This window comes from Gopherus evgoodei, chromosome 8 (assembly GCF_007399415.2).
Source record: "Gopherus evgoodei ecotype Sinaloan lineage chromosome 8, rGopEvg1_v1.p, whole genome shotgun sequence".
Classification (NCBI taxonomy): Eukaryota; Metazoa; Chordata; order Testudines; family Testudinidae; genus Gopherus; species Gopherus evgoodei.
Window position 1 is genome coordinate 3,915,598 of NC_044329.1, and position 27,677 is coordinate 3,943,274.

The 27,677-nt window shown below is 43.3% G+C and overlaps 1 protein-coding gene across 6 annotated transcripts in view; it reads right to left on the reverse strand.

Moving 5' to 3' along the window:
- Positions 1-27,677, reverse strand: part of SGCD (sarcoglycan delta) — a 517,054-nt gene that overhangs the window by 336,652 nt on the left and 152,725 nt on the right. Inside the window, exon 1 of one of the 6 annotated variants that reach the window (XM_030572950.1) lies at positions 16,552-16,622. The exons of the other annotated variants lie outside the window; for them this stretch is intronic. The gene's annotated coding sequence lies outside the window, so the exon portion shown is untranslated. Of the gene's footprint in view, positions 1-16,551; positions 16,623-27,677 lie in introns of those variants that run through there. 6 annotated transcript variants of the gene reach the window in all.

Below are 27,677 nucleotides of genomic sequence, written 5' to 3' on the forward strand. Positions count from 1 at the left end.
GGTGCCGGTGCTCTCTGTCCCCGGCAGGCATGGGGCCGCAGCTTCTCTCCGGCTTCAAGAGGAGCCGTGGCCTCGCACTTGCCAGGGACAGAGAATTCCAGGGCTGTGGGCGCCGGTGCTCTCTGTCCCCGGTAGGCATGGGGCCGCAGCTTCTCTCCGGCTTCAAGAGGAGCCGTGGCCTCGCACTTGCCAGGGACAGAGAATTCCAGGGCTGTGGGCGCCGGTGCTCTCTGTCGCCGGTAGGCATGGGGCCGCAGCTTCTCTCCGGCTTCAAGAGGAGCCGTGGCCTCGCACTTGCCAGGGACAGAGAAGTCCAGGGTTGTGGGTGCCAGTGCTCTCTGTCCCCGGCAGGCACGGAGCTACAGCTCCTCTTGAACCCTTAAGCACGTGCTTAATTTTAAGCATGCAAATTATCCCTCTGAAGTCAATCCTAGTTACATCAGCAGAGAAGTTGGCTCATAACATTTATTTTATAAGTACGATTCTATTTCAGTATTAAATGTTCTTTAATATCAACAAAAGTAATATGTTTAGAAGGAGAGAAAGTGACGGCAATCGGTTTGAAAACCCCAAAGTGATGTTGCACTCCAACCTCTCATGGACATTCAGTGCTCTCCTGTCAGGCATGATCAGAAATCGTCTTTGTGTTAGACACAGAAAAAGTTATCGGCATTACACACCAACCACTGGTAAAACTAAGCTCATATACTGATAGACTGTCTAGCATTTAGATGCTAGGACTGCTGCTGTACCAAAACCTAGTGTGACATAAGGTTGAAGAAACAGGAAAGTCACATAGGGGCTTACTCCCTTCATCTTCCTATCACTTTATATAAGATTTATGGGATGCATAGGTCTTGTGTTGTCCTTTGATACATTTCACGCAGAAAGAAAGAACACAGAGCACCCAGAAAGCATCTGTTCCACAAACTTATTTCTAGAGTTTAAGAAAAAGACTCTCAACAAAAGCAATTAATGAGCGTGCAGAACTCTTAGGAGGAAATATGAACCGCCTCGCCCTGTTGAACTGGCTAGTTAATAGCAGTAGTGGAATAAGCTGCAAAACTTGCAGCAGCATCACTTACTTTTGTTCTAAATAAAAGAAAAAATAGAGAAATGGAAATTAAAAGCTATTCACTTTGGATTTCAGAGCAGCATCCATTTTGAAGCACTGTTGTTAAAACTGAGGCATAGCAGGCCTACTTTTTGTTAGTCTAGTTGGTAAACAGTGGGTAAAGATTCATGAATTGTTACAACAATCTGTTGTAGAAAAATATTTAAGAAAAGATATGAGGAGATAGAATGATTGAATTGATTTAAACAGAAAGCATCGACTAACTCCACTCAAGGATTGCGTTCAAATCATACCTAGTGAACAAGAGGAATAGAGGATGAGAAATCAATGAACCAAAATTGGTGTAAAGAATTAGGCCAAATAGATGGACAGAATAATGAGAGGACAGATTATTTCACCCATCGCCATTCTGAGGGCCTGAAAAAAAAAATTCTCAGGGGGAGGAAAAAAAAATTTTCTGCCATCACCACAACTGTAGCAGAAGGATTGTTGTCCTGACACCAGATCACTGATATTCCAGTGGGAACACTTGACTATGGTCTCTGCAATAGCAAGTACCCCAGTATTATACATTGGAGGTCCTAATTGGTCGTCTTCTCTCTCTCATGTGCTCCCTTCTGCATCCATCCTTCTTCTTCCTGTCCTCTCTCTCAGCTTTTTTCCTAATCCTGAAATCAACTGCACAGCAAAGCAACGGTACAGTGAGGTGAGACAGCCCAACAAGCTTTGCTCAGCCCGAGAAGGAGCAGTGAAGGACACATACCTCACAAATCAGCCAAACAATATCCCTGACTGTGGAGATTAGCCAGGGTCTAGAGCAAAAGCTGTTCGTCAACCTGTTAACCCAAAGCATCTGTCCGTGACTGACCAGCCACCCTGTATCCTGATAACAACAACAACAACAACAACAACGGCTGTATTTCTCCCATCTTTACTGTCCTATCTCTTCCCTCCCTTCTGTGTCTGACTGTTCTGTCTAAAGCAAAAAAAAAGTGACAATCATAGACTCATAGACTCTAGGACTGGAAGGGACCTCGAGAGGTCATCGAGTCCAGTCCCCTGCCCTCATGGCAGGACCAAATACTGTCTAGACCATCCCTGATAGACATTTATCTAACCTACTCTTAAATATCTCCAGAGATGGAGATTCCACAACTTCCCTAGGCAATCTATTCCAGTGTTTAACTACCCTGATAGTTAGGAACTTTTTCCTAATGTCCAAACCAACCTAAATCTCCCTTGCTGCAGTTTAAGCCCATTGCTTCTTGTTCTCTCATTGGAGGCTAAGGTGAACAAGTTTTCTCCCTCCTCCTGATAACACCCTTTTAGATACCTGAAAACTGCTATCATGTCCCCTCTCAGTCTTCTCTTTTCCATACTAAACAAACCCAATTCCTTCAGCCTTCCTTCATAGGTCATGTTCTCAAGACCTTTAATCATTCTTGTTGCTCTTCTCTGGACCCTCTCCAATTTCGCCACATCTTTCTTGAAATGCGGTGCCCAGAACTGGACACAATACTCCAGTTGAGGCCTAACCAGTGCAGAGTAAAGCGGAAGAATGACTTCTCGTGTCTTGTTTACAACACACCTGTTAATGCATCCCAGAATCACGTTTGCTTTTTTTGCAACGGTATCACACTGTTGACTCATATTAAGCTTGTGGTCCACTATGACCCCTAGATCTCTTTCTGCCATACTCCTTCCTAGACAGTCTCTTCCCATTCTGTATGTGTGAAACTGATTGTTCCTTCCTAAGTGGAGCATTTTGCATTTATCTTTATTGAACTTCATCCTGTTTACCTCAGACCATTTCTCCAATTTGTCCAGATCATTTTGAATTTTGAACCTGTCCTCCAAAGCAGTTGCAATCATTCTCAACTCAGAATCAAATAACAAAATTAAGCCCTTTCACCACCACCCAGAGGGGCTTTTTAACTAAATAAAAAAAACAATATTCACTGTATTCAAAAAGGGATTTTAAAAGATTTTAATTAAGTTTGCATAATCACTCAAGCTAGTTTTTTTCCCTCCCTTTTGTGCATTTCAAGCAATTTTTAACCTTTGGTGTGAATTTTATAGTGTGTTTGCCATGGTACTAAGCAGGCTACGGTCTCTGAACCTTGTTTAAAACTATTTAACATTGGACAGTAACAAAGTAATGTTAACATCTTTAACTCTTTGGGATTATTCACTCCATCTAAATTAATACAACAGTATGTTATGTCCAGACATATTATCTAAAACACTGAAGCAAGCTGTGAAAGCACATTCACTTTCTTATTCGTGGGATTTGATCTCCTCACACTACAGCATTCCTAACTTTGTTAGAAAGCTCTTAGTGAAAGGGGCATTGGCTAACACAGTCCTTACGCAGATTGAAAAATGAGATCAATCCCAGTTCCATTAAAAGAAGAGGGATGTATGAAACAGGAAATATTTCCATGCCAAGATCCTAAGAGGACCCTTTGCAAATGTTTCAGATGTTTTCACATAGTAAAGAGAGTTGAATGCACCTTTTAACATTTTACTTTATATGAATACGGTGTAGTGCAAATAAAATGATAATATGAATGGATTACCAGAATAGTACACCACTACCTTGATATAACGCCACTCGATATAACATGAATTTGGATATAATGCGGTAAAGCAGCGCTCCAGGGGGGCAGGGCTGCACACTCCGGAGGATCAAAGCAAGTTCAATATAACACGGTTTCACCTATAACGCAGTAAGATTTTTTGGCTCCCAAGAACAGCGTAATATCAAGGCAGAGGTGTACTGTAAAAACCAATACCTACCTGTCCCATCTTGGCATGCAGAAAAATCAACTCTCCAAAAGCTAGTTGTTTAAAAGGGCTATGTTATTTATAAAACAAAATTTACAGAGTAAGAGACAGAGCTATGCTGATCTTTTGCTGAATGAAAGAAATGACAGTTAAAAAGGAAAAAAACTTAACTGATTTGAATGATTTAAACAAAAATATATTACAAAGTATCTTTTCCCATGGGAATGTAAAGGCTAAAGGAATCTTTATTTGGTTCTATTCTCTCTTTTCATCCATGCAGGTATTATATACGCTGTTTTCATGACACTGCGACTGATTTGTTCACTGATCTCATGTACGTCACTCAGGGATGAATTCGGTCAATGTAGCCAAAAGCCAAGGGGTCTGGGCTACAGCAAGATCCCTGATAACATTATAAGGCACCGTCACTGCATAAGAAATTTCACTGGAGTTGGTCAATATTTTTCGACTGAAGACTGCTTTTTTGGTTTTCTTTTTAAATTGGAAAATGGGCTTTTTTCTAAAATCAAAGATTTTGCAAATAACCTGACTTTTCCAGACTGTATCCTTTTCATGACATTTTTCAGTGAAATTATTATTAAAATGTCAAAATTGTTACTTTATTTTTATTCACCAAAACCCAGGTTTTAAATGAATCATTTTTTTTCTATAAATGTTTAGATAATGATTTTGAGTCTTCCTGACTAGTGATTTAAATCACGATTTAAATCAAATCTGCTCTGCTTGTGATAGTGGTGGCACATGTGCAGTTCCATTAGCCAGACACCCCATTGCCCTCTTAATACACTATTCATCATGCTTTAAAGGGGCCCGTCCAACTTATTTATAGCACCTAGCTTAGATAACAGCTGCCTCCACAATTCATACTCAGCTAGTGAAATTAGGCTGCCAGATACTGATCTTTGGATGGAATGATCAAGATAATCAGCCTCAGTCTTCACAGAAGAAAGAAAGAAAGAAAACCCTGAGAGGAAGGCACACAGTAATAAACACTATCAGTTGTTGCAGTGTAACAGAATTTGGAGACACCTTCACAAAAAAGCAACAGCATGCAACTAGTCTGTCCCGGACACATTACTGCCTGAGGATACTGTAAGAAGGAAAGAGAGAAACTCAAATGTGAATGAGGTATTTTGCTAGAACTTCCCAGTACAACTTGCCGTTTAGGGCAAGACATGCATGCCTGGTATTTACAGAAGAGTCTGAGGCATAACATCGAGAGAAATTATTCACACTAAGATTGTTCATGTGAAAATGTTACATCCTCTGTAGTGCTGCAAAGGTCACCGACATCTGCAACGATCTAGTCTATAAAACAGTCTTTAAGCCTCGGATTTTTTTTATTGAAATTGAAAGACTGGGCTACATTTTCAGAAGTATAATCTGGTTTTATGCTTGTATTTTAGTGCCTGTTGCTCAGATGCTGGCGCAATTCAGAGGTACAAAGATTCCAATTTCCATTCATCAACAATGAAGCTGAACTCCATCTTGCTGAAAATATATCCAGTTCGTCGCCTGTGTTCCTTCTGCGTGCTTAACTTCATCTCTTTTAAGTACTTATATGGCCATCGTCACCAGAACATCTAAGCACCTAGCAATCTTTAATTGATTTACCCTCACCACATCACCGCTGTGAGGTAAGGCAGTGCTAACTCCACTGTACAGTTGGAGAACTGTAGATAGAGAGTCACTTAAACCTCATGCCTCGGACATTGTGACCTTGGACAAAAAGTCCGTGGCATAGCAGGGGATTGTACCTAGTTTTCCCAAATCCTCGGCTCGCGCCCTGACTCTCTATAACTTCAGAGGACTTAATCCCAGTGATGTCACCAGGATTACAAAAATGAGTAAAGTGCATGTGCGTAAATCACTGCAGGTTGAACCTAATTTTGCAAATCTCTCACAAAACTATTTTTCAATGGCAGCCTCAATCAGCTGCTTTAAGGATGAATCACACATTCTCGAAGGAGTTTCATCTCCTCTTTCTATCAAAGACTTGCCAGGACGGTGCGGAGTTTTGTGAGAACAGAGATTAAGGGTGTGAGCCAAAACCCACTGAATGAACAAGAGGCTTTCCATTGATTTCAGTGGGTTTCAATGGGATTTTCAATGGTTCTCGGTAAATGAGATCTACCATCACTTCTGTGGTGTTATCTACAAAGCAGCCTGCAGAGCCATCCCATGCAGTGGCCGCCCGGTCTACATCCCATCTCGATGAAGAGAGCGCTGCCTTACTCAAGCAGTATGAGGCCTTTGGTGACCCAGATGCCGCTGACCATTTGATCGACTCTTTGGACATGGGTCCCCGAGCCAGATGGGACGAGACAACCAAGAGGATGAGCTTTACCCACTCCAGCTGCAAATGCTGGAGTCGGCGCCAACGCCTTGGAGCAGCGCAGCAGCTACCTACACTCTGCCGACCCTCAGTGACACCCAACCAGGTAGCTGGACACCTACATAAAGTGGCCGGAGCACCTTTGGAGAAACACGTGCGAAGACAAGTGAGCAATGAATGGCGTATGTTGAAACATGTACACCAGATCAGAAGCTGCCCAGAACCATTCACAGTAACAGAGCTGGGCAGCATGAAGTGTGGAACAGCTGTGGATTACGACAACAAATCTCCAGAATTCCTGAAAAAACTTGCCCCTCCCCTCCCCCCATGCTCAGCTTTGGCTTGTGAAATTCTTCACCAGGGTCATCAGTGAAAAGAGGCTACCGAAAATATGGGGCACCGCAAAAGTCATTGACCTCCTAAAGCCCTGAAAGGACCCAAGTCGAGCATCAGGCTATCATCCCATATCATTATTGTCGGTGTCCTTCAAGACACTGGAGCGCTTGGTCCTACAGTGCATATTACCCAATGTGGAGAGAATTTTGAGCCCTGACCAAGCCGGCTTTCGCCAAGGTGTAGCACATATGATCAAGTACTCGCGCTGACCACATTTGAGAAATTTGAAAACAGGCACTGTTTTCATCGATCTAACGGCAGCGTACAATACTGTATGGCACACTGGCCTGCTCGTGAAGGTATCATGGGTCCTGCTACCCTGGGTCACAAGTGTCATTGAACTGTTCCTCCATGACAGGCAGTTCAGACTCCATATGGGGAGAAGACGAGTGCTTGGAGACGACAGAGCAATGGATTACCCCAGAGCTCTGTGCTGTCTCCAACCCTGTTCAACCTTTACATCAATGACCTGCCAACAATGGAGTCATGAAAGCTCATTTACACAGATGACATCTGTTACGGTACCCAGGCTTGCACCTTTCCAGAGCTTGATGCCACCTTAAACCGGGACATGATAAAATTAGCTGACTACTGTAAGACTTGGTGCCTCCAGCCAAGCGTCATAAAAACAGTCTCCAGTTTGTTCCATCTTCATCAGGCCAGCACAATCCGAGAACTGAATGTTTATCTGTATGGTCAGAAAGTGAAGCAAGAAGTAGGACCAGACCATCCAGGTGTGACCTTAGACCGAGTTACCATGCCCACCTGAAGAAGACAGCAGCTAAAGTTAACACATGCAACAATCTTCTTCGCAAACTAGCAGGTTCATCATGCTCGTGCTCCAACTTTGCGGATGTCGCTCTTGCCACCTCATGTTCGGTGGCGGAGCACTGCACACCAGTTTGGAGTCAATCATCACACACCAAATTGGATACACAGTTACATGCTCCCCCGCGTATCATTTCCAGCACCTTGCATTCGACACCACTCCCATGGCTCCCAGTTCTGAGCAATATCGCTCCTCCTCCTATCAGAGGAGAGGTTGCCACTGGCACATTACTGGAGAACGCACGTGCCAACTCAAGCCTGCTGCCGCACAATGACCTTTTTAAACCACCAGCTGCACGTTTGCCATCTCGTCGCCCATTATGGTCTCATCCACCATACCAAGATGTTAGGGCGGAAATGCTCTGGTGAGAGGAATGGATCTGTTATAATCCCCAACCAGTCCCTCATCGCCAACCCCACAGTTTGCCTGCCTGGTTTTGACCTGCCCCATCACCAATGGTCCCTGTTGAAAAGGTTCCAGACCGGGCAAGGTCTTTGTGCAGCCAACCAGTATCGCTGAGGCCTTTGTGACAGCCCTCTGTGCAGCTGCGGTGCAACACAAACGATGACGCATATTGTCGATGAATGCCTGCTGACTAAGTTCAGCGGTGGCCTAGAAGAACTGCATCACACCACTGCAGAGGCCATTGCTTGGCTAGACGACTATACACATTCTAAGTAAAATAAATAAATGAGTCTTGGATCAGGTTTTATAAGAAGAGGTAGAGATACTCTGAGGGTGTGTCTACGCAGCAATTCAAAACCCGCAGGGCTCGAGCTGCAGGGTTGTTTAAATGAAAAGTAGATATCTGGGCTCCAGCGGCAGCCCAAGTTCTGGGACCCTCCCACCTCACTGGGCCCTAGAGCCCGGGCTGCAGCCTGAGCCCAGACGTCTACACGGCAGTTAAACAGGCCCACAACCCAAGCCCAAGTCAGCTGGCACGAGCCAGCTATGAGTATCTAGTTGCTGTGTAGACATACCCTCAGAGGGAACCTCCCCAGACAGGGAGACGCAAGTTCCTCTATTTGTTTTCAATAATCGCTTTTTGCTCATAAACAGATAATTTAATATCAGCTCCACTGTCAAATTTGCAGAGCAATTATCCTTATACTGATTACTCTGTAATCTGGCCAACTTTACCCACAAACAAGCAACATTTTCTTTATTCAAAGATAAGGAGGGGAGGTGAAACATTTTTGACAAGTTTTTTCCCTGAAATTTGGAATTTGGCTGAACAGCTGCTTTTTGATCTAATCAGCTGTCAGGAGCTATGTATATTCTTCTGTCAAGAATAATCTATCTTTTATCTTAATTTATTCAGCATCTTTTCAGAAGAGCCATGTATTATCCAAAGACACCAAACAATGCAATCTGCACACACATCTTTAAACATCTGGGAGTATAATTTGCAAACCAGCCTTTGCAAACAGCAGACACTAGAGTTTCCACCAGCCACAGGAATGGGATCAGGATCAGTATTAGCAGCACTAAACAGCCACGGATTTTTTTGAACATTCTATGACTAACTAAAGCTGTGTTATGTATTGTACAATAAAAATAAGCCAGATCTTCAGCTGATGTAAACTGGCCTCAGCGGACATAAATGCAAGGAATTGAGATAGGCTAGTTTACACCAGCTGAGGATTTGGTTATTTCAGGCTCAGCTGTAACTTACCCGCAAGCCCTGGCACATGACAGTGGACCATTATGCTGCCAAAGGAGCAGAACAAGAACCAGATGGTGACTCTGAGGGTACGTCTATACTGCAAAAATAGCCCCACAGCAGTGAGTCTCAGAGCCCAGGTCAACTGACTCGGTCTCATGCTGTGGGGCTAAAAATAGGCACTGGGACTTGAGCTCTGAGACCCACTCCCCTCACCAAGCTGCAGAGTCCGGGCTCCCGCCCAAGCCCGAACATCTATACTGCTATTGTTAGCCCCATAGCACAAGCCCTGGGGGCCCAAGCCAGTTGACTCAGACTCGGAGACTCACTGCCGCAGGTCTTTCTGTGCAGTGCAGATGGATCCTTAAGAATCACCATCTGCTCCTTTGTGCCTGTCTTGCTTGGGGCAGGAGGGGGTGAGTCATCTATGTCAACCCTACATCTGGTGCATGTTACTTCCCCTGATGCGCCAGTTCAGCAGTGCTGGATGGTGCACTGGAAAGGACAGACACAGGATGCCACTCACTGCCTCCCACAGGTGCAGAAGAGGGCGTTTCAGTTCAATGGAGGCTGCTCTTCCCAGCACCAGCATGGTTACTCATGAAGTAAGGGAGCGCAAAACTGAGCCGTTGCAGTGCGCTGGATAAGGTGTATGCCTCAGCATTAGTTTCTCTCAAATACTGACACAATGTTAACCATATGTGCGGGCCCTAGGGATTCTTGGATAGCAGGGGCTATGTAAATGCACAGTAATTATTATTCTAATTCATCATCTACGAGCTGGCTGCTTTAGAAGACTTATAAAAATAAAAGTAAAAATTACTGCACATAAGGATTAGAAAACAACAAGGGTCCCTGGTTTCCACCCCCCGGGTGAGTGTGGGGAAGCGGCTCGGCAGATCACTGATGGAGTTGAAGGAAGTGGGGGGGGGGTGGTCCCTTCTCCCTACCCTAGAGGAAGTGTTTCACAGGTGCTCTGCTGAGCTCAGGCACTGTCTCTGGGAAGGGAGGGGTGGTTTGCTGGTTTCTGCAGACCTTCCCCAGGTCATACCTGAAAGTAACCTATGCTGTTTCCCACTTCTGTGCAGTGCCATGACTATGAGAGGAAGGATCTGAAGATAGGGACAGGTGTGGGTTTCTGTGGCACCACAATTCCTACAAGACCTTTACTGACCTGGGGCTGCAATTAAACAAGGTGGGGGCGAACCAGGCAGCAGAGCAGAAGCAGGGAGCTGCTGCCCGTTAGCTTCAATCTATCCCTAAAATCCACAGGAGTAAGCAGTGAAACTCTTAGCCGCTTCCTCAGTGGACAAACCCTTCCCTCCAGAAGGGCACAACAGACTGAGTTAGAAATCAGAGATTTCCCACTCCCCTGTGTGGGTTATTTCACAGATCTGGGACAGTATTTATGCATGTTTAAAGAGCTACTGTGTCATTTACTAGAGGTTTGGCATGAATGTGCTACTCTTTATAGACTACTTGACTATATAGCTAATCCACTTTTACTAACCAAGTGAATACATAGTTTAGTAAAAATATTGTTATTGAAGAGGCTTTTTTTTTTTTAAATCAAACAGTGTCACCATTATTAGCCTTCAGATGAATACTGTTGCAGCACTCTTTGAAAAGAAGATTTGCAATCTATTCAGAGTCTTTAGAGACTATCATGTTAATTTGGCTGCCACACATTCACCCTCAGGGCTGAATTCAACTAAAAAAATATAGACATTCTGCACTGCATAAAGCTGCAGAAGTAGATACCTTTTAGGAATCCCTGGTGGAGAACCAGAATTTTATTTTATGGGGCTTTTTTTGTTACTATAATGAACCTTAAATCAGTGTGCTCACAGATTCTTATAATGGTTTCAGTATACGCAGCTAAATGTTAAAGTTCAGTGTGTCTGTCTAAATTCACACATTTGAGAGAACCTAACACCAGGTTTGCTCAGGCCACGTCTACATGTTGAATTACTGTGCACCAAGCCAAAGCATGACTCTATAACACACCAGCCTGCTATGGAGTCACATCCCATGTGGACCTTGCTACAGCACAGTGACACTCCATTGAACTCCGCTGAACTGTAGCAGCATCCACACAGATGCATCAGTGCAGCAAACCAGTGCGCTGTTGATTCATACTCTGTGCTGCTGGACAGTAAGTCGCCATGTAGGTGAGCCCTCGTGTACATCGAGTATTTGGATGCACAAGCAAGAAGAATGTAAGCGTCACGCATTGTGCATGTCAACGCATATATCGGCCTTATCTATCATAACTCAGGAGTCCCTTTGCTCCCAGTTCCATGCTTTATCCACTGCTTTGTACTATACTAATCTTCTGGGTGTCACACCAATTGCTCAGAAGCGGTCTCACTCCACCTGCAAGCATCACCACTAACTGGTCCACCCAAAATCAGGGGACCTGTGCCATGAGATTCCCAGATCCTAAAGGCTATCCCTGGCAGTGACAGACGGTGGGACTGCTGATCTTCAGGAAAGATCAAGGACACAAATTCAGCCCCCGAGCAGTTGGTTTCTGCAGGTTTACTTTGACATGGCTATCAAAAACATATTACCATTTTTAAATGAATGCTAGTGTTCCTAGTGTGATACAGCATGGCCAGAGGGCAGCAGGAGAGGGTTAGAAGGGAGCCTTATTCCCTGTAAGGGGAAGAAAGTTTGCTATAGATTAATTAGAGCACCTGAAGCCAGTCACATGATAAAAACCCCTGCTTCAATCAGACAGTGTGGGAGTTGGAGCAGAGAACAGTTTGAAGGAGTTGGAGCAGAGAGGAATTGGTGCTGGAGCAAAGAACAGTTTGAAGGGAAGCAGAGGACAGTTTGGAGAAGTGCTGGGGTGAGCTAAGAAGTCCAAGACCCTAGGTAAAGGGCACTTGGCTTGTACAGAGGGAGGGCAGGAAGCCCCCCACAAGCTGAAGGGCAGGAAAGGGAAGTAGCCCAGGGGAAGGAAGTGTCAGTTCAAGTGGTTTACCACTATCCTCAGGGCCCCTGGGCTGGGACCTGGAGTAGAGGGCGGGCCCAGGTCCCTTCCTCTCCTCTCCCCTCCTCTAGGATACACGTGGGGCAGTTAACATTCCACTGCAGGGGCAAGAAATGATGCCCTGAACCCTCCCCAAAGAAGAGAAAGCGTGAGACCCATCAAAATAGTGCCGGCAATTTGCCACACTAGGTTCCCCAAATGGGGGGTCTTGCAGGCGTGAACTAGGCAGGTCCTGAAGATTGAAAATTGCGCTCTCTCTCTCTGTGTTTATACAATATTCACAGACTAACATTTAAACTACCAAGTGAATGCTACAAAAGTTTTATGGTATATTTGTGAGCTATCTTACCGTACCATTCAACTGCATCCCGCTAGCTATAACCTTGGACTCCGAAAGGCCTTGAATGCTGTAGAGAATGGCAGGCTGTTTATTCACTAGGCTCAGAGATTATTTGTGACCTGGTGTGATCTTTTGTGGAGAATACTGAGTGATTTGCAACTTGCCTGGTCTCCTGGTTAGATGGAGTTCTGTGTTCCAGTTTACTGTCGCTCTTCTGCCCAGTGTCCTAGTGAAAATTAATCAATTGCACACATGGGGCAAATGCATCTATAATTCTCTGTCACACTTCCTCAGTAGATTAACCATTTGGGTTATTCCAGTTTTCTGATCTGCTCTTTAGTCTGATGCAGACTCTAATGAACTTTGCCTCTGCCTTTTACTCTGCCCAAAGGGTAGATAAAAAGCAATGATTTTTTCAAAAATAAATAAAACCAGATTTTTTTATTTACATCTCTTTTTTAAAAAAATTAATACAAATACAGGCGGTTTTGAGTTTGTTTGGGTTTTTTACAATAAGCCTAATTAAAATTTAAATTGAAAACCTACATTAATGACAAACTTATTATACCCTATTAAAATCATTTAAATTAAAATACAAAAAATAATATTAAGCACTATATGTTTGTTGCCAAGTTTTAAAGAAAGTCAAACCACCAGTGACTGGTGGAAGTCGCTGGCGTATGCACCTCGAACTAGAGTTTGCTGAAGTGCTAAACCAGCTTTTGACAGCAAGTTGCCTCACCTGCAGGTACAGAGAGAATATTTTCTTTATTTCAATTTATTCAGCTTGTTCAGTTCAATGAGTACTTCATTCAAAGCTAAGAAATGGATTGTGAGTTGAAAAAAATAGGAAAGCTTGTTTTCCTCCTCCAATCTATAAATAAAGACTAGATGTGAGAATATGAGATCTACTAATTCTAAAACTCTAAAGGACATGGTGACCATAAACTATCAGTTCAATTCACTAACTACAGAAAATACTTCCTTTGTTTAATAAAACAGTTAATTTTAAAAGCAAAACATCTTTTGATATGCTTTTTGATAAACTTTTATTTCTTATGCATTGAGCACATTTAGTTTTATTTACTAAAAACAAAATAAATGCTGTTTTTGTTCTTAACTGAATTTCCATCCAAACAGAGCTGACTCAAAGCACAAGCAAAAAATAATCATGCAGTAAATAAAAAAATCCATCATTCATTCTTTTCTAGCATAATAAAAAGATAAAAATTAAGAATCTGAATGTAAAGTAAACTATATAATTGCTTAAACAAATGTGTATAGCTATAGTGCATCTTCCTGGTCAGCAAAAAGAAGCACCAAATTTATTGCAAAGGTTATATTTAATTGCAAATAATCATGCTTTAATGGTTACCAACCAATGAGAGTCAGCCTCTCTAAGAAAATAACTAAAAAGTACAAATGCAAAACAAGATTAAATTAAATTATTTAAACTTGCCTGCTTGCTGATTTAAATCATGATTAAAATTAGTGATTTAAGTTTATTTGATTTAAATCAATCATTCTGTCTGCTCTACTTTTTTCCCTTAGCATTAACACCACCAGTCTAATGTATTACTTCTATGGTGCTAATGCTAATTGGTTATTTCTCTCTTTGACTTCTAATTGGTTAAAGAAATGAAAAAAAGAAGCAAACAGAAGAGGAATTTTGGAGTTCATTGGAAAAATATGGGACTGAAAAAGAAAAGAAAATAGAAGGCCTAGGGAAAAGCACTCAACAACGTGCTTAACTTTAAGTCTGTAAGTAGACTCACCAAAGTAAATGTTCATAAAAACAAAAGGTAATCGTGACGTTTTTCAGATTCCTCTATTTTTCAACAATTTCCTAATTTATAAACCATCTCTCATAGTAACCTTATTTGGGGATGTAACCATTATTTGCCAATAAAAACCTAGCTACATGAAGTTTCATCATTTCAGATAAGTGCAAAGCATAGGCTAAAAAGTCCTTCATATTTTTTCCGATGCTTCTGAGCTACTCAGACACCTAGCCATTCTAGATATCCCAATCCCCCGGTCAGCTTCCCACTGCCACGTGGACGAGAATGACAAATTATGAAGTCACAGATCAAGGGCTGCCTTAGAACAGGGTCATGTAAACATATATCAGAAAACATTCTCCAGGCTTGCTATGAAAATAAATGCCAAAAAGCACAAATTCCTGATCATGCCACTATACTGCTACTCCCCAGTGACAAGTAAAAAGAGCAACGGGAATCTGTTTTCTGGTGCAATATCAGAGATAATGTTGTATGGCCTGTTACGTGAGTTGGCCCTTTAAAATACAGTGGGGTTTTTTCCGTATTGTAATGTGCAAAACAATTGCATGAGTCACAGGCGTAATGAAATGATATGGGAACTCAAGGTCAAATTGTGCCTTGATTCACACCCTGTGCAACCTCACATCAGATCAGTGAGAAGTTGCCAACCTTTCTGTCCAGTTTTGCATTTTTATTTTAGGTTATTTTTCCAAGGAAAGGGCTAGAAACAGATTCTGATTTCAATAAGAGATGTCCTCTGACCTGACATAGCTAGCTATGTCCCTCAAAGGTCTGTCAGGGCAGAATTTGGCTCATAGTATTTTGATTCTCTTCTAGTGGCAGTTCTAATGGTAACTTTTCTCCTCATAGGAAAGGTTCACTAACCAGAATGCTTAAACGGAAGTTGGTGATGGTAGACCAGTGGCTCTCTAACTTTTTTACTGGTGACCCCTTTCACATAGCAAGCCTCTGAGTGCAAGCCCCTCCTTATAAATTAAAACCACTTTTAAAATATATTTAACACCATTATAAATGCTGGAGGTAAAGTGGGGCTTGGAGTGGAGGTTGACACCTTGCAACCCCCTGAAGGGTCCCGACCCCTAGTTTGAGAACGCCTGTGGTAGAGTGAACTTTTAGAGATACATAATGTATACGCATACTGCACAAGCCTGTCCATTTCATCTCCGCTCTCCTGGGACAGAGAGAGAGAGTAAGTTAACAGAGCATACATGCTAATCATCGCCCTAATCACTTTGCTTGTACATGGTATCTAACTCCCCCTTCCTTCTCGTGTTTTTATGTTTAGCTTGTAAACCATTCCATGCAAGAGTTGCCTCTTATCATGTATTTTTACAGAGTCTAATACAAAGATGCCCTGATCCTGAGTGGGGCTTTGGGGTTTTTCTACAAACAACAAATAGTAATATTAAGTGAAAAATAAAGCATAATAGACTGAAAAACCTCAAGATCTCCATTAGCCCCCCCCAAAAAATAGATTTACAAACAATATGCCACACAACAGAATGAAGGATTAGAAGCAAGTTGCCCAAACTTCTTGATGCTTCAGTGTATGGGTTTAAACTCACAAGAACGCACTTCCTGTGTAACTGCGCTGTATGGAAAGTTTGATAGGCATGGCTCAGAGAATGTTATCCGGGTCAATTGCCAAGTGCCATGGAAACAGTGCACAATCTAGCAGTTCCCCAAGTAAGAAAGAAAAAAAATATCAAACCTGATTAGATACCTTGCTTGGAGTGAAAGCAAATATCAACATTAATGCTCTTCTTCTGGTCAATCTTTAGTATTTTCCATGATAAGAACAGAATTTCTCGACTAGAAGTAGAGTTGACCTAATGGTCTCAAACTTTTGGATAGTTTATTATACTACTTAGCACAATAAACTAAAGAAAGGAACTATACTGACTGAGACATGTCTATGACTGGACTCCATATTTTTTTCATGCTGTAATGTTTTAGTTAATCAATCATTATACAGTCAGGATTTTTTTTGTGCCGGTAGGTAGGTCACTGGAAGATCAGTGATGCTAATTTGTCACTGTTCTCATACAATTGTCTCCTTATTAAAAAGTCAAGAACCACACTGCTATTTTAAAATACATATCACCTGAGGCAACACAAGTGCTGAGGACTTATAATGACCTTATTGTGTTGAAAGTAAAGAAGTCCTACTCATTTGTATTACAGATGCCAGTGTGTATCCCTTGTTGCATCAAATACCAGAGTTCTGGCTCCAGAGACAATTTTTTTTTTTAAATACATAACAGGAAGAAGAGAGGAAACAACATTTTGGAAGGTCTATTTATACCTGATTTTGTTCTGACTTCAGGCAATTAATTCCATGAATTTTAATATGAAAATACTATTCAAATGCTTTTTTAAAAAGAAAATTCTATATTTCACATGGAGAACATGGAAATTACAATTCAAAGGCGTGTGTCAATTTGGAAGGAGGCAAAAAAGAAAAGAAAGGATTGCTCTCTGCTTTGAAGGGTCCAGGCCCAGGGAAGCATAGAGAAAGTAATTATACAGTTGCTTCTTTCCAATAATCTAAAAAAAAAGAAAAAGAAAATGAAAATGTGATTGTTGTATCTAATTTTATGCATCTTTTTCAGCATGTTCTGCTGTATCACAGTCAAATACCAATTTGATGCTTCACACACTTTTTCTTGGGATACATTTTATTTTAGCCCATAAAAAACAAAGTTAAAAAACCAACCCCAGCATACTAGCATCTGAATTAAAAACACTTGGGCCCCAGTTCAGCTAAGCATTTAAGAATGTGCTTAAGTCCACCTGTATTCGCTTAAGCACATGCTTAAACGGAGATGGATTTCTGAATCGGGAATTCAAAGGAGAGAGATTGCTGGCCACCCTTAAAAAATTCCACTGCAAAAAGACTAACAGTGCTGAGATACCACCCCCTTCCATTTGTTCTAACATTCCAGTTGAAATGAAAAGTTGACCTAGTCTTCTCTGTGCCTAGATCCTTTAGATGGAAGAGAGATGGGATAAATTCATGAGCTGGCCTGTGGTAGTGAAGACAAACCAGTTGTTTAACCAATACTCAGGTCTACCACCGAAATTAGCACAGCTGAGCTCAACATGAGTAGTACTGAAAACCAAACGGCTGATTCTGCTCTCACTTTTACTCAGGTGAATCCAGAGTAACTCTGCTGAAGTCAATGGAATCACATTGGTCTCTAACTGAAGTGAAATCAGAACCAGGGTCCAATATTAAATAATAATGAATACCTAGCTAGATTACACAATCCAGAACCAGCCATTCTGTGTGCTACACCCTTTAGTTAACCAGTGGGATACAGAGAGTAGGAACACTTGGCCAGCCATTTTAGTTTGGATGAACATGAAACCTTTACTGTAAGAAGTTTATGCAACAGTTTGAGACAAACAGTAGCATGTAAAAAGGCCTGAAAAGGTAAACATCTTTCTTTCCCACAAGCTGGAGATATTTCCGTTTTAAAATGCTTTAAAAAATAGTAATGATATGTAATGGGAAGCAGTGTAAACTCCCTTTAAACTTCCTGGACAACTGGTGGGAAACATCAGAATGAACTCTGCTCTGTTTCCCCTTTGGTATACAATGTAATCTCTGAAATATCAAAGTCACCTCCTGTTCTCCACAGTGTGTGGTATAACACCTTAGAAATTACATTCTCCTTCAGAAGCCACTGCTGTTACTTGTAGTTTACATGCAGTGTGATCGCTAAGACTGAATTAACATCAGCATGATACATCTTGTTCTCTGCTGTATACAGTAAATATTATAATCCCTGGGATTTAACTGTCAATCAAAGAGAGACACTTCTTATTCCCTACAGAACATACTGTATTATTCAGTGCAATTTCCAGCCCGGAAACCCTGGTCAACAATATATCAGCCAGTTCCTCTTCCTGTTCCTTTGTTTCTTATAAAACAATACAAATCTCTCGAGCTCAGAGATTCCTTAACTGCAGCAAAACTCTCTCTCAGAGTAGTCAGCTTGTGCTAGAGTGAAGGGCACTAACAAAATGTTTTCACCGCCGATATAAAGTATTTACCCACAGCCTCTCCTGCCTTACCAGACCCCTTATCCGTTAATCTTCTGCTGTTTTCTTGGAGGTGGTAGGTAGAGCGGAGGAGGCAGCAATTCCTTCCCAAGATTTCTCCTGAAGGCAACAAGATGGCCCCTGTCTTCCAAGAGTGGCCAGTGCCAGATGTTTCAGAGGGAACGAACAGAACAGAACAATTATCTTGTGATTCTTCCCCTGTCATCCAGTCCTGGCTCCTGGCATTAGAGATTTAGGGACACCCAGAGCATGGGACTGCATCTCTGACCTTCCTGGCTGATAGCTATTGATGGACCTGTCCTCCATGAACTTATCTAATTCTTCTTTGAAAGCAGTTATATTTTTGGTCTTCACAATATCCCCTGGCAACGAGTTAGACGGGTTGACGGTGTGTTGTGTGAAGAAGTACTTCCTTATGTTTGTTTTAAACGTGCTGTCTATTAATTTCCTTGGGTGACCCCTGGTTCTTGTGTTACGTAAAGGGATAAATAAATTTCCCCTGTCACTTCCTCCACACAATTCCTGATTTTATAGACCTCTATCATACCCCTCTTAGTCACCTCTTTTCTAAGATGGACCATCCTAGTCTTTCTAATCTCTTCTCAGAGGGAAGCTGTTCCATATCCCTAATCAATTTTGTGGCCCTCCTTTGTACTTTTTCCATTTCTAATAGATCTTTTTTTGAGATGGAGCAATCAGCACTGCACGCAGCATTAAAAGTGTGGGCATGCCATGGATTTATATAGTTGCATTATTCATCTCTTTCCTCATGGGTCCTAACATTGTTTTTTTGACTGCCACTGCACATTGAACAGATGTTTTCAGAGAACTATCCATAATGGCTCCAAGATCTCTTTGTTGAGTGGTAACAGCTCATTTAGACCCAAAGGCACAGAGGGTAGGTAGGCACTCATCTCCCTTTTGTGCCTTTGAAAATCTTCCCCTAAAGACATTGGAGATATACAGCAAACCAACTTCTTGTTTGGATTTCTTTTAAATTTAAATTTAACCTTAACTCTGAATTTCTTGGGTTTCTAAATATTTGGTTTGGAATAATCACTGTAATGTTTTTGTACCCTGAAATTATATACGCTTAACTTTACATCCAGCTTAACAGAGAGTTCTCTCTGGGAATCACAGATAATACACACATCAAATACACAGTCTCCAAGGGCTGAATGCTTCCCATTTCAGTATAACTATAGAAAATACAGGGAAACAGAGGATCCCAGAGCTGCTCTGCCGATGCAGGGCAGCATGACTCAGGACATATGCACAAGGATAAACCTTACATCTCCAATATTCTAGCACTAGCTGGTGCCCACATCATGCAAACCCTTGACCACCATCCCAAGTCAATGGTGGGATGAATGGGCAATGCGGCAGAGAGATTGTGGAATCACTAATAATCATAGCACCACTTCCAATTTTGCACCTTGAGCAATCTCTGCTCCCTTTTTGATTTCTGTTTATCTCCTTATTTCCCACTGCTGCAGAGTTCACTGAGTTTTCTCATCAGCCCAAAACATTCAGTGGAAGGAGTCAAGTTTATTTTGTTCAATGTGTTTTTGCTAGATAAGCATTTGGGGCCTGTTATTTGTCTTGCAAAAGTCCTGTTTCTTCTTGATACAGGCTGGTAGCAGGAAAGTCGATTTCTGTAGCATTCTACTTAATTGCGAGTCTTGATTCTAGTTAAGAACTGTCCAGTCTTAATATGCATGCAGTTACACTTCTGTTAAATGTATTTATATTTGAATATTATAGTTCTTTGTTGAGAGCAATTTTTTTACCTTTTTTTTTTTGCACAAGAATTGTATTACATTGCTGTAAGGTGCATACTAAATCCCCAGAATGCAGAAGCATTGCACTGTCACTTTTTTTAAGGCAAGAGGGAGAGTAAAACTACAAAATGACCTCTGTATTTGAAATGCACAGTCATGCCCAGAGTCTAGGTCCTTTGTATATATTTAGGATTCTTATCCAGGTACTAACAGATCAAAGGTAGTGATGCAACTGGCATTACTTGCCAAAGGTCACACAGATCAGGCTCCCTTAAGGAAGGAACTTAAGTCTGCCAATGGTAAGGCAAGTAGAGATCAGCAGGTAGAGATCGATCTATCAGGGATCGATTTATCGAGTCTCGTCTAGATGCACATAAATCAATCCCAAAATGTGATCCCTGTTGACTCCGGAACTTCAGCTCACGAGAGCCGGAAGTGGAGTCGACGGGGGAGCAGCAGCGGTCAACTCGCCACCGTCCTCACAGCCAGGTAAGTTGACATAAGATATATTGACTTCAGCTACCCTCCCTCCCCCCCTCCCCGCCCAGTGTAGACCAGGGCCCAAATGGGAAGCTTGTAGCGAAAAAGATACTAGTCTTCTTTCCCTTATTCCAATACCTTCGGCCTATGTCCAAACCAATTTACCACATGCACTAGGTGGACCAATTTAAATCACTGATTTTAACCATGATGTAAAAACAGCAAGCTGGAAACTTTGATTTAAATAATTGAATATTGTTTTGCATTTGTACTTTTTAGTTATTTTCCTAAGGAAACGTTGATTGTCATTGGTTGGTAACCATTAAATAGTTGATTTTCAGCTAATTATATCTGGTGCTTCTTTTTGCTAACCAGGAAGATCTATAAACATTTATTTAAGAAATAATGTAGTTTAACTTTTTATTAGATTAATATTTGCTTGCGATTTGAATCAGCTCTATTTAAATGGAAATTCAAACTCAATTAAAATGCACAAAACAAGCATTTTTTAATTAAATAAAACTAAGTGTGCTGGATATATATAAAGGTTTATCAAAACATGTTTTATGTTTAAAACTAATTGATTTATTAAACAAAGAAAGAAAAGATAGGGAACTGAACTGATTGTTTCTGGTCACCAAGATTTTAGAACTAGTAGATCTCATGTTCTTACATCTAGTTTTTATTTATAGATTGGAAGAGGAAAACAAGCTTTCCTATTTTTTCAACTCCCAATTCGTTTCTTACCTGTGAATGAAGTACTCATTTAGTTGAACAAGCTCAAACTGAAATGAAGAAAACACTCTCTCTGCATCTGCAGAAGAGGCTACTGATGTCAAAAACTGGTTTAGCACTTCAATAAATTCTGGTTCCAGGTGCTTAGCCAGTGCCTTCCACCAGTCCCTGATGCTATGACTTCCTTTAAATCTTGACTGCGAACGTGTACTGTTTCATATAAATTTTGTTTTAAATTTAAGTGATTTTAATAAATTTAGGCCTCTGCATAGATGGTCAATTTTAAAATTTATTTTAAAGTAGGCTTTATTTAAAAAAAAATAGACCTGTATTTAATTTACATTTAAAAATAATCCAATTTAAATTGACAACTCTGATTCTTTTTATTTATTTTTTTAAATCATTATTTTAAATCCATCTTGCAAGTGCCTCCCACATGTTATGGAAGGTTACAAAAGGCTCTATTGGTCTTAAAGAGAGTCTTTAACTCCTGGCAAAGGCACATAGAACTCCTCAGAGGTTACGTCTACACAGGGATAAGAAACCCATGGCTGGACTGGGACTGGGCTTACAGGACTTATGCTCTGGGGCTAAAAAATAAGTAGGTGTTTGGGCTAAAGCTAGAGGCTGAGCTCTGGGGCTCTGCGAGGATAGCGAGTCCCGGGCTCCAGCTCGAATCTAAATGCCTGCAGAGCAATTTTTAGCCCTGTGAGCCAGAGTCAGCCAACCCAGGCCAGCCGCAGCCATGCTGCGGGTCTTTTATCCCTGTGTAGATGTATCCTCAGCCACTGAACAGGTTCACCATTTTTAACGCTAATGTGAACAGTTCTGAGCAAACCTTAGGCACTGGATGCAGATACAATCTATTTTACATAGCTCACAAGATCAGAAGAGTACTCGTACTTGCCACTTGGGTCATATATAACAAATCATGATGCACCTGCAAGCCTGTTTTCTACTTACAGTGAAGCTAACTCTAGTCCCCAGAACTTCACCACATTAGACTACTAGTTTGTTACTAGCAGAGCATATGTGCACACTTAAATACAAGACCCCTATCATAACTTTAGTCCCAGATTTGGACCTTAGTGTCCAAAATATGGGGGTTAGCATGAAAACCTCCAAGCTTAGTTACCAGTTTGGACCTGGTACTTGCTGCCACCACCCAAAAAATTAGAGTGTTTTGGGGCACTCTGGTCCCCCTGAAAAACCTTCCCTGGGGACCCCAAGACCCAAATCCCTTGAGTCTCACAACAAAGGGAAATAATCCTTTTTCCCTTCCCCCCTCCAGGTGCTCCTGGAGAGATACACAGACACAAGCTCTGTGAATCCAAACAGAGTGACTCCCCCTCTCCGTTCCCAGTCCTGGAAACAAAAGCACTTTCCTCTTCACCCAGAGGGAATGCAAAATCAGGCTAGCAAATCCAACACACACAGATCTCCCCCTGATTTCTTCCTCCCACCAATTCCCTGGTGAGTACAGACTCAATTTCCCTGAAATTTCCCAGAAAAGAAAACTCCAACAGGTCTCAAAAAGAAAGCTTTATATAAAAAAGAAAGAAAAAATACATACAAATGGTCTCTCTGTATTAAGGTGACAAATACAGGGTTAATTGCTTAAAAGAAATATGAATAAACAGCCTTATTCAAAAAGAATATAAATCAAAGCACTCCAGCACTTATATTCATGCAAATACCAAAGAAAAGAAACCATATAACTTACTATCTGATCTCTTTGTCCTTACACTTAGAAACAGAAGATTAGAAAGCAGAAACTACTTCTCCAAAGCTCAGAGAAAGCAGGCAGACAGACAAAGACCTCAGACACAAAATTCCCTCCACCCAAAGTTGAAAAACTCCGGTTTCCTGATTGGTCCTCTGGTCAGGTGCTTCAGGTGAAAGAGACATTAACCCTTAGCTATCTGTTTATGACAACCCCATGCACTCTGCCACAAGTGTGACTTAATTCTGCAGCAAAGGGCCTGGATTCTATGATGCACTAGTGTAGCAGAGTGGAAATGTCATGCAAGGCTTGGATAAATTTAAAAATGGAAGGATTTTAAAGGCTTGATCAAAAGCCCGCTAAAAGCAGTGGGAGATTTTTCAATTGCTTTCAGTGGGCTTCGGTGGACGCCCTTGCAGAACATGAAAATGAACAGTAAAATCAATACTGTCAATTGATCCCTGTGTTATCTAATGGGATATTTGCTCACCTTTGTAATTGTTGTTCTTCGACGTGCGTTGCTCATATCCATTCCAGTTAGGTGCGCGCGCCGTGTGCACATTCGTCGGAAGACTTTTTACCCTAGCAACACTCGGTGGGTCGGCTGGGCGCCCCCTGCAGTGGTGCCACTATGGCGCCGGATATATACCCCTGCCGACCCAACGGCCCTTCAGTTCCTTCTTGACGGCTACTCTGACAGTGGGGAAGGAGGGTGGGTTTGGAATGGATATGAGCAACGCATCTCAAAGAACAACAGTTACAAAGGTGAGTAACCGTCTTTTCTTCTTCGAGTGATTGCTCATATCCATTTCAGTTAGGTGATTCCCAAGCCTTACCTAGGCGGAGGGGTCGGAGTGAGATGTGGCAGAGTGCAAAACCGCTGAGCCAAAGGCTGCATCATCTCTAGATTGTTGGACCAGAGCATAGAGCGAAGCAAAGATGTGGACCGAGGACCAGGTAGCTGCGCGACATATCTCCTGGATTGGAACATGGGCCAGGAAGGCGGCTGATGAAGCCTGAGCTCTGGTAGAATGTGCAGTGAGATGGCCTGAGGGAACATGAGCCAGGTCATAGCACGTGCATATGCACGCTGTCACCCAAGAGGAGATCCTCTGGGAGGAGGCAGGTAGGCCTTTCATCCAGTCAGCCACTGCAATGAAAAGTTGGGGGGATTTTCTGAAGGGCTTCGTCCAATCGATATAAAAAGCGAGCGCCCTATGGACATCTAAGGAGTGTAACTGCTGTTCCGCTGAGATGAGTGAGGCTTCGGGAAGAAGACTGGAAGGAAGATGTCCTGATTGGTATGGAAGGCCAACACCACTTTAGGGAGGAACGCCTGATGTGGTCGCAACTGTACCTTGTCCTTGTGAAAGACAGCATATGGTGGGTCCACCGTAAGCGCTCAAAGTTCAGAGACCCATCTGGCCAATGTAATGGCTACTAGAAAAACTGTCTTCCAGGACAGGTATAGCAGTGAGCAAGTTGCCAACAGCTCGAATGGCGGAAGCATAAGCCTGTTGAGGACTAGGTTGAGGTCCCAGGTAGGGGCAGGGCAGCGTACTTGGGGGTAGAGGTGCTCCAGGCCCTTGAGAAATCTAGTAACTAAAAGGGTGGGAAAACACGGAGTGGCCACTCTCTCCCGGATGGAATGTGGAGATAGCTGCCAAGTGCACCCTCAAAGAAGATATCGCCAGGCCCTGCTGCTTAAGGGACCAGAGGTAGTCCAAGATAGTGGGGATCGAGACCTCAGAGGGAGTAGCATTCTGTGTTTCACACCAGCAGGAGAAATGTTTCCACTTGGCCAGATATGTTGACCGAGTGGAAGGCTTTCTGCTACTCAGGAGCATATGTTGTACCGGAGCGGAGCAGCATAACTCCGACCTGTTTAGCCACACAGGAGCCACGCCGTGAGGTGAAGGGCCTGCATGTCTGGGTGGCGGAGACTGCCGTGGTCCTGCATTATGAGGTCCAGGTGGAGAGGCAGGGTAATTGGGCTGGCTATGGACAGGTTGAGCAGTATGGTGTACCAGTGCTGTCTGGGCCATGCTGGCGTGATCATGATTATGTGCACTCTGTCTCTGCGGAGTTTTATCAGGACCTTGTGAACCAGCGGGAACGGTGGGAAGGCATAGAGCAGCCAGTGCTTCCACGACATGAGGAATGTGCCTGAGATCGATCCCAGAGAAAGACCCTGGAAGGAGCAGAACGCTTGACATTTCCTGTTCGTGTGAGAGGCGAACAGGTCTATGTGGGGAAAGCCCCACTTCTGGAAGATTGAATGAACAACATCTGGTCTTATTGACCATTCGTGACAGAGGAAGGATCTGCTCAGCTGATCCGCCAGAGTGTTCCGAACCCCTGGGAGAAAGGACGCTACCAGGTCTATCGAGTGGGCTATGCAAAAGTCCCAGAGTCAGATGGTCTCCTGACATAGGGGGGAAGATCAAGTCCCTCCCTGTTTATTGATATAATACATGGCCGTTGTGTTGTCTGTAAACACTGAGACACAACGGCCATGCAGATGCTGCTGGAATGTCTGGCACACCAGGCGGACTGCTCTCAGCTCTCGGACATTTATGTGAAGCGCCAGCTCCTGTGATGACCAAAGGCCCTGGATACAAAGGTGTCCTAGGTGAGCCCCCCATCCGAGAGATGACGCGTCCGTCGTCAGAGACAGTGAGGGTTTTGGCAGATGGAACGGTAACCCTGCACATACCAGGGAGGGGTTTAGCCACCAGTCGAGGGAGCATAGGATGCTCAGGGGAATGGTAACTATTGCGTCTATTGGGTCCTTGCCCGGACGGTAGACCGAATTGAGCCACGTTTGGAGGGGTCGGAAGCGGAGCCTGGCATATTTGGTCACATAAGTACAGGCAGCCATGTGACCTAGGAGACCGAGACAGGTGCGAGCCGAGGTCGTCGGGAAGTTCTGCAGACCTGGAATGAGCGTCGCCATTGCCTGGAATTGTGGCTGGGGCAGGTAGGCCTTGGCTAGATTGGAGTCCAGGGTAGCTCCTATGTAGTCTAGCCTTTGTGTGGGAACCAGTGTGAATTTTTCCGTATTGAGCATCAGGCCGAAGCATGTGAATAGGTCCCTGATAATGCCTACGTGCTGCCTGACCTGTGTCTCGGAGGTCCCTCTGATGAGCCAGTCATCCAGATACGGGAATACGTGTATCCAACGTCGGCAGAGGTGTGCGGCGACTACGGCCATACACTTTGTAAACACCCTTGGGGCCGTGGAGAGGCCAAAAGGGAGGACTGTGAATTGGAAGTGCTGGTGGTTGGCTACAAAGCAAAGATACCTCCTGTGTGGAGGAAATATGGTGATGTGAAAGTACGTGTCCTTCATATCGAGGGCAGCATACCAGTCTCCATGATCCAAGGATGGGATAATAGTCCCCAGGGAGACCATGCAGAACTTCAACTGTATCATGAACTTGTTGAGGCCTCACAGGTCTAGGATAGGCCTGAGGCCTCCTTTCAACTTGGGGATCAGAAAGTAACGGGAGTAAAACACTTTGCCCTTCTTGTCTTGTGGTACCTCCTCTACCGCTCCTATAGCGAGAAGCGTCTGCACCTCTTGTAGGAGCAATTGCTCGTGAGAGGGGTCCCTGAAGAGGGACTGGGTTGGAGGGTGGGAAGGCGGGGTTGAAACAAATTGGAGGTGGTATCCTTGTTTCACCGTGCGTAGGACCCAGAGGTCTGAGGTCAATTGGGACCACGCTGGGAGGAAGTAGGAGAGGCAGTTAGAGAAGGGAGGAAACGGATCCTGTCCTGAAACTGGCACGCCGTCCTCGGGCGTACCTTCAAAAGGCAGACTTAGGTCCCGCTGGTGGTTTTGAGAGGCCGTGGTTTTGGCCCCCTTGGGGTCCGAACTGGCATCTACGGCCATCCAGCCCACGCCGTCTGCTAAAGTCTTGCCTGTGTCTGGGCACAAAGTACGGGCAGTGAGTCTGGGGACGGAAAGGTCTGCATTGGGTCACAGGTGTATGCATGCCCAAAGAATGCATGATGACCCTGTTGTCTTTCAAGCTTTGTAGCCTGGGGTCAGTCTTCTCCGAGAATAGACCCTTACCATCAAAGGGTAAGTCCTGGATGGTATACTGTAACTCAGGTGGGAGGTTGGAAACCTGTAGCCATGAGATGAGTCTCATGGTGATACCGGAGGCCAGAGTTCTGGCTGCCGAGTCGGCCGCATCTAGAGAAGCCTGGAGGGAGGTTCTGGCTACCTTTTTCCCTTCCTCTAGGAATGCAGCGAATTCATGGCGGGAGTAGTTCTGTAAATCTATGCACCTCCGCCCAGATGTTGTACCTATAACGGCTCAGTAGAGCCTGCTGATTTGCTACCCGGAGCTATAGGGCACCTGCCGAATACACCTTGCGGCCAAGTAGGTCCATCCGCCTAGCCTCCTTTGACTTTGGGGCTGGCGCCTGTTGGCCATGGTGCTCCCTCTCATTGACCAATTGGACAACTAGCGAGGAAGGTGGACATATAGATACTCATACCTCTGAGAGGGTACCATGTATTTTCGCTCGACTCCCTTTGCCGTAGGAGAAATGGAGGCTGGGTACTGCCATAAGGTGTCGGCATTGGCTTGGATGGTCCTGATGAAAGGCAAAGCCACTCTAGTGGGGGTATCT